Below are 8487 nucleotides of genomic sequence, written 5' to 3'. Positions count from 1 at the left end.
ATGGAGGGACGAATGTACCCCTGTCGGCATACTCGGGGGGAATGCACACCGTGGAACCCTGGTCTGGACTCTCCACCGACGTGGCACCGATGGAAACTCCCAAACACCTTCCAGAACACTCCTCTGACCACCCCTGGAGAACCCCCTGTCTCCACGAAATTTTAGGATTGTGCCGGGCCAGCCAGGGAGTCCCCAGCACCACTGGAAACGCAGGCGAATCAATAATAAAAAAAACTGATACGCTCCCTATGATTCCCCTGTGTCACCATGTCCAGTGGGACCGTGGTCTCCCTGACCATCCCTGACCCTAATGGCCGGCTATCTAGGGAGTGCACGGGGAAAGGAGAATCTATCGGCACCAGCGGAACCCCTAACTTAAGGGCGAGTCCGCGATCCATAAAGTTCCCAGCTGCGCCTGAATCGACTAGCGCCCTATGCTGGGAAGAGGGAAAAAAATGAAGGAAAGAGGTTAAGACAAACATGTGGCCAACAAGGGGTTCTGGGTGAGTTTGATGCTGACTCACCTGGGGTGACCGAGAAGCGTTCCGCCTGCCATCTCTACTCCCAGACGGACCCCCCCAGCACCGATCAGACGTATGTCCTCTCCGACCACAGTTGGTGCAGGGAAGGCCTCCTCCTCCGGTACCCCTCGGCGTAGCCCCTCCCAACTCCATTGGAATGGGAGCGGAGGGACTGGGTGGTGGAACGCACAGAACCCTCTCTGAACGCCCGCGGGCAGCCAGCAGATTATCCAGTCGAATGGACATGTCGATCAGCTGATCCAGTGACAGAGTGGTGTCCCGACACGCTAACTCCCGACGGACGTCCTCTCGGAGACTACACCTGTAGTGGTCCATAAGGGCCCTGTCGTTCCACCCAGATCCGGCTGCCAAGGTCCGGAACTCCAGCGCGTAATCCTGGGCGCTCCTCCTCTCCTGCCTGAGATGAAATAGTCGTTCTCCCACCGCTCGGCCGTCTAGAGGGTGATCAAACACGGCACGGAAGCGGCAGGAAAACTCTGTGTAGTGCTCCCGCGCTGAGTCTGGGCCATTCCAGACTGCGTTCGCCCACTCCAGAGCACGACCCGTGAGGCAGGAGATGAGGACACTCACCCTCTCTGCTCCTGAGGGAGTGGGTCTGATGGTGGCCAGGTATAGCTCCAGCTGAAGCAGAAACCCCTGGCAACCCGCCGCCGCTCCATCATAAGCCCTCGGTAGCGTCAGACGGAGGGTGCTGGAGTCGGGAGATGGGGAGTCCGGAACCGTGGGTGCCGAAGGTGGAGAGAGGAGACCACTCCTCTCCCATTTGTCCATTCTCTCCATCACTTGATCCATCGCGGATCCGATCCGATGGAGGACGGTGGCGTGGTGGAGAACCCGTTCCTCCATCGATGGGAGAGGGTTGGCTGCTGCTCCTGCTGACTCCATTCAATCTGATAGGTGCGGGATTCTGTAATGCTCCGGGTGTCGTGGGTGTGGAGTCAAATGCAGGAGACAGAGTTCAATGCTGTGCGTCTTTTAATAGCACCAACGCACCACAGGGTGCTCACAAAAGTTATGTTCCCAACCACAGGGAATCAAAAAGTACAATGGAAAAAAATCACGACTAGGCACTAACACGTACCTCTACAACAGAGACGAAGGTTACATAGAAATAATCCCGCACAACAACCAGGAAAAACAATCAGTGGCAGCTAATAGGCCGGTGACGACGACCGTCGAGCGCCACCCGCCCGGGAAGGGGAAACACCCTCGGTCGGACTCGTGACACACATAGTGATGAGGAAAATGAGGTTGACTGGGGTATGTGGTGGGAGGGGCAGCATGTACTCAGTCATGGTACTAATTTCAGTGCTGGGGTGGCAATCTTGTTTTCTTCAGGCTTAGGGGTGACTGTGGTATCTATAACAGAGATTGTCAAGGGTCAGGTTTTATTGGTCAAGGTGGATGTTATGTTTTTTTTTAATGTTTATGCTCCTAATGAGGGTACAGATGTACAGATGTATTTGATCAACTAAAGGAAACCTTAAGACAGTGTGACCAAGAGGTGTGTATGGTTTTAGGGGGTGACTGGAACTGTACAGTGGATTTTACTGTTGATCGCACCGCTGAAGAACCTCACCTGCAGTCAGCCACTTGCCTGTCTGGCCTATTACAGCTTTCTGATGTAAGGAATGCAAAAGTTAGGCAGTACACATGGCAAAAAATTAATGAAGGTCGTGTCAGTGCAGCAAGGTTAGACAGGTTGTATGTATCTGAGCAATACTGTAGTAGGGTTGGAAAGTGTGCCATTACTCCTGTGTGTTTCTCTGATCATCATATTGTTACTGTTGATATTCACTTGGCCTGTCCACGAAGGTCATCACCTTACTGGTATTTTAAACGTTAAATTGTTACATGATGTCATGTTTTGTGAAAGGTTTTTGTTGTTTTGGGAAAAATGGAGGGGTATAAAAGCGAATGTTGAGTCCTTGAGACAATGGTGGGAGGTTGGGAAGGCCCAAATACGAGTAATTTGTCAACAGTATACTGCTCTGTCTCAAATTGAAGTTAAAGAGACTATCAAGGCTCTTGAACAGGACATCAAATCTATTGAATTGAAGCTGCTCACTCAGAACGACCCTGGACTAGTCATGAACTTACAGGACAAGAGACATGAACTGAGGTCGTTTCTACATGAAAGAGTGAAGGGTGCCTTGATTAGGTCTAGTTCCGCTTCCCTTTTTTTAAAACCTAGGACAGTCGATATTTCAACGTAATGATGGGAAGGTGACCACGAATGATATTGAAATGCGTCAACATACCATGGATTTCTACTCGTCCCTTTATAAGGCGGAGGATTGTGACTCTCTGTGTACTGAACAGTTGTTACATGGTCTTTCTCAATTGGGACCTGAGCAGAGAGTCGCATTGGACGCTGACATTACACTGCAAGAGCTGTCCACAGCAGTTATGCAGCTCTTAACAGGCCGAGCCCCTGGCATCGATGGTTTACCATCTGAGTTTTATAAGCACTTTTGTGGGGTCTATTGGGGAGGATTTTTATGAAGTGGTGTGTGAATCTTTTCATGAGGGTTCTCTTCCTGTATCCTGTCAACGTGCGGTGCTTTCACTGTTGCCAAAAAAGGGGGATTTGGCTCTCATAAAAAATTGGAGACCTGTTGCTTTGCTGTGCGCAGAATACAAAATTGTTTCTAAATGTCTCTCAAACAGGTTGAAAGAGTATCTGAGATTGTTGATCCACAAGGACCAGTCCTACTGTGTACCTGATCGCTCTATTGTTGACAACTTGTTTCTGATAAGAGATGTTTTAGACATTTGTAAACTGTCTGATGTAAATGTGGGTTTACTTTCGTTAGATCAGGAGAAGGCTTTTGATCGTGTGGACCACCAGTACTTGTTTAAAACAATGAAAGCCTTTGGGTTTGGGGATGTTTTTCTGTCTTGGATGAATTTACTGTATGCTGGAGCCTCGTGTATGGTGAAGGTGGGTGGTGGTTTAAGTTGCCCCATCCCTGTCCAAAGGGGCATCAGGCAGGGATGCCCAATTTCAGGGCAGTTATATAGTCTGGCGATTGAACCAATGCTTTGTTTTTTAAGAGCGAAGCTTACTGGTTTCTCTGTGCCAGGTGTAATGAAGGGTCCCACGATAGCACTGTCTGCGTATGCAGATGACGTGATAGCTTTTATTACAGGGGGTGAGGATGTTAAGGTTCTCTCAAACACTTTAAAGGTGTATGAGGGGGCCTACTCAGCTAGAGTCAATTGGGGAAACAGTGAAGCGCTGTGGGCAGGTCAGCTTCAAACGGGGTCCACTCCACGGGTACCAGGGGGGCTTCAGTGGGGCAGAGATGGAATGAAGACTTTGGTTTTTTTTCTAGGCTCCGATGTCTTTCAGAAAAAGAACTGGGAGGGTGTTGGAGAAAGTGTTTGCCAGACTGTCAAGATGGAAATGGGTGTTACCCCAGCTGTTTTATAGGGGAAGGGTCCTGGTAGCTAATAATCTTGCTGCTTCTACCCTGTGGCACAGACTAATAATCTTGCTGCTTCTACCCTGTGGCACAGACTAATATTCTTGCTGCCTCTACCCTGTGGCACAGACTAATAATCTTGCTGCTTCTACCCTGTGGCACAGACTAATGATTTTGCTGCCTCTACCCTGTGGCACAGACAAATAATCTTGCTGCCTCTACCCTGTGGCACAGACTAATAATCTTGCTGCTTCTACCCTGTGGCACAGACTAATGATTTTGCTGCCTCTACCCTGTGGCATAGACGAATAATCTTGCTGCCTCTACCCTGTGGCACAGACTAATAATCTTGCTGCTTCTACCCTGTGGCACAGACTAATGATTTTACAGCCACCAAAGGGTCTGATACAAGAGCTTCAGAGGACCCTTGTCAATTTCTTCTGGTCTGGACAACACTGGATTAAAGCTGCAGCCCTGTACCTGCCACTGCACGAGGGTGGGCAAGGCCTGGTGGACATTTCCTCTAGGATCATGGCTTTCCGGCTTCAAGCAGCCCAGAGATTGTTGTACAGAGACTGTTCTAGCTGGGTCGAAACAGCCTACATATTGATGAGGAGAACGGGCTGTTTGGGCTTAGACAAGCATCTTTTCCTCTTAAAGCTGGAGGGGGGTGATTTGTCTGGCCTGACTCCATTTTATGAGTCTGTTATGCAGGCTTGGAGAGTCTTTGTCAAGTCCCGTAAGGCCGGCACACCACCAGGGATGTGGCTTTTTGAAGAGCCTCTTTTTCACAACACTGCCATCCAAATCAAATCAAATCAAATTGTATTTGTCACATACACATGGTTAGCAGATGTTAATGCGAGTGTAGCGAAATGCTTGTGCTTCTAGTTCCGACAATGCAGTAATAACCAACAAGTAATCTAGCTAACAATTCCAAAACTACTACATTATAGACACAAGTGTAAGGGGATAAAGAATATGTACATAAAGATATATGAATGAGTGATGGTACAGAGCGGCATAGGCAAGATACAGTAGATGGTATTGAATACATAGTTAAATAGTTAAAGTGGCTAGTGATACATGTATTACATAAAGATGCAGTAGATTATATAGAGTACAGTATATACGTATACATATGAGATGAATAATGTAGGGTATGTAAACATTATATTAGGTAGCATTGTTTAAAGTGGCTAGTGATACATATTTCATCATTTCCCATCAATTCCCATTATTAAAGTGGCTGGAGTTGAGTCAGTGTGTTGGCAGCAGCCACTCAATGTTAGTGGTGGCTGTTTAACAGTCTGATGGCCTTGAGATAGAAGCTGTTTTTCAGTCTCTCGGTCCCAGCTTTGATGCACCTGTACTGACCTCGCCTTCTGGATGATAGCGGGGTGAACAGGCAGTGGCTCGGGTGGTTGTTGTCCTTGATGATCTTTATGGCCTTCCTGTGACATCGGGTGGTGTAGGTGTCCTGGAGGGAAGGTAGTTTGCCCTCGGTGATGCGTTGTGCAGACCTCACTACCCTCTGGAGAGCCTTACGGTTGTGGGCGGAGCAGTTGCCGTACCAGGCGGTGATACAGCCCGACAGGATGCTCTCGATTGTGCATCTGTAGAAGTTTGTGAGTGCTTTTGGTGACAAGCCGAATTTCTTCAGCCTCCTGAGTTTGAAGAGGCGCTGCTGCGCCTTCTTCACGATGCTGTCTGTGTGGGTGGACCAATTCAGTTTGTCTGTGATGTGTACGCCGAGGAACTTAAAACTTACTACCCTCTCCACTACTGTTCCATCGATGTGGATAGGGGGGTGTTCCCTCTGCTGTTTCCTGAAGTCCACAATCATCTCCTTAGTTTTGTTGACGTTGAGTGTGAGGTTATTTGCCTGACACCACACTCCGAGGGCCCTCACCTCCTCCCTGTAGGCCGTCTCGTCGTTGTTGGTAATCAAGCCTACCACTGTTGTGTCGTCCGCAAACTTGATGATTGAGTTGGAGGCGTGCGTGGCCACGCAGTCGTGGGTGAACAGGGAGTACAGGAGAGGGCTCAGAACGCACTCTTGTGGGGCCCCAGTGTTGAGGATCAGCGGGGTGGAGATGTTGTTGCCTACCCTCACCACCTGGGGGCGTAGTCCCGTGTTCTGTGTTCAGCCAGCCTACGTTCATGCCTATTAGGCGTGGGGTGTACCAAGCTGGGTCATCTGATGCGGAGCAGGAGCAGATCGTTGGAGGAGCTGGGAGAAAGAGCGGGGATCCGATCATCTCGCCTACTGAGGAAGGTCGTCGATGAGGTCTGTGACTCCTTGCCAGTGCTTCATATGCAGTATGTGACTGACACTTCCAATTCTGATCGGTGGAAGGAGGGTCTGGATTATCTGTTCCCTGCACTGATTGTTAGTGCTGTGATGGGGGCATTTGAGGAGGACGTGGGGATGCTGCTTTCCTTCGATACCCCGGAGCTGGGGGAGTTCAAGGATGTGGGAAAGAAGGCCATGTACAGAATATGTGTAAAGGTGTCCCATGCCTCTTCCCTGGAAGGGGTACAATCGATGAGGTGGACAGGTGTGCTTGGTCCAGGTGCCTCTCCAAAAGGCTGTTGGCGATCATTATACAAACTGCCTATTGATAAGAGGACAGCTGACCTCCAATGGAGGATAATACATGGAGCTATAGCCACCAACATGCATCTGGTACACCTGGACCCTGCTGTTGGGGAGGGGTGTCCATTCTGTGCTGAGTCTGAATCTCTGGCACATCTGTTTTTACTGTGTCCCAGGTTGGTTGGGATGATTGAACTGATCACTGATTGGTTCTCAACATTGGGAGAGGTTTTCTCTTCTCAACTGAATATATTTGGGCCAACGTACAGGTTCAGTCAAAAGGGTGTAGTTGTGTTGCTTAATTTTGTGTTAGGGGCAGCAAAATTAGCGATATGGAAGACCCGAAAGAACAGTATTCGGGGACAGGGGTCTGTGGATGTGGTGGGAATGCTGGAGGGAATGTTGGCAGCGAGACTAAGGGTTGAGTTTGCCTATTATAAACTTGTCAACAATATCGATCTGTTTTTGAGTATATGGGGTATTCAGAGGCTGTTGTGTTTAGTTACTGTGGAGGAGGAATTGGAGTTGTGTTTTTAATTAATGTGCATCTGTGGTTTTGTATGAGTATTTATTGTGTGGTTTATTGTGTGTGGCCCCCAGATCCAATAAAGATTTTTTTAAACTCAAACTCTCTCTCTTTCTCTCTCTCTCTCTCTCTCTCTCTCTCTCTCTCTCTCTCTCTCTCTCTCTCTCTCTCAATTCAATTTCAATTCAATTCAATTCAAGGGCTTTATTGGCATGGAAAACATGTGTTAACATTGCCAAAGCAAGTGAGGTAGATAATATATAAAGTAAATATAATTAAGAATATAATTAATCTTAATGGTTGTACAGTCGTCTCAAATAAAACTGTGAAGGACCTCGGCGTTACTCTGGACCCTGATCTCTCTTTTGAAGAACATATCAAGACCATTTCGAGGACAGCTTTTTTCCATCTACGTAACATTGCAAAAATCAGAAACTTTCTGTCCAAAAATGATGCAGAAAAATTAATCCATGCTTTTGTCACTTCTAGGTTAGACTACTGCAATGCTCTATTTTCCGGCTACCCGGATAAAGCACTAAATAAACTTCAGTTAGTGCTGAATACGGCTGCTAGAATCCTGACTAGAACCAAAAAATTTGATCATATTACTCCAGTGCTAGCCTCTCTACACTGGCTTCCTGTCAAAGCAAGGGCTGATTTCAAGGTTTTACTGCTAACCTACAAAGCATTACATGGGCTTGCTCCTACCTATCTCTCTGATTTGGTCCTGCCGTACATACCTACACGTACGCTACGGTCACAAGACGCAGGCCTCCTAATTGTCCCTAGAATTTCTAAGCAAACAGCTGGAGGCAGGGCTTTCTCCTATAGAGCTCCATTTTTATGGAACGGTCTGCCTACCCATGTCAGAGACGCAAACTCGGTCTCAACCTTTAAGTCTTTACTGAAGACTCATCTCTTCAGTGGGTCATATGATTGAGTGTAGTCTGGCCCAGGAGTGGGAAGGTGAACGGAAAGGCTCTGGAGCAACGAACCGCCCTTGCTGTCTCTGCCTGGCCGATTCCCCTCTTTCCACTGGGATTCTCTGCCTCTACCCTGTTACGGGGCTGAGTCACTGGCTTACTGGGGCTCTCTCATGCCGTCCCTGGGGGGGGGTGCGTCACCTGGGTGGGTTGATTCACTGTTGTGGTCGGCCTGTCTGGGTTGGCGCCCCCCCCTTGGGTTGAGCTGTGGCGGAGATCTTTGTGGGCTATACTCGGCCTTTTCTCAGGATGGTAAGTTGGTGGTTGAAGATATCCCTCTAGTGGTGTGGGGGCTGTGCTTTGGCAAAGTGGGTGGGGTTATATCCTTCCTGTTTGGCCCTGTCCGGGGGTGTCCTCGGATGGGGCCACAGTGTCTCCTGACCCCTCCTGTCTCAGCCTCCAGTATTTA

The sequence above is a fragment of the Oncorhynchus nerka genome, linkage group LG3 (assembly GCF_034236695.1).
Source record: "Oncorhynchus nerka isolate Pitt River linkage group LG3, Oner_Uvic_2.0, whole genome shotgun sequence".
In the NCBI taxonomy this organism is placed as follows: domain Eukaryota; kingdom Metazoa; phylum Chordata; class Actinopteri; order Salmoniformes; family Salmonidae; genus Oncorhynchus; species Oncorhynchus nerka.
Note: the sequence above shows the minus strand (reverse complement) of the source record.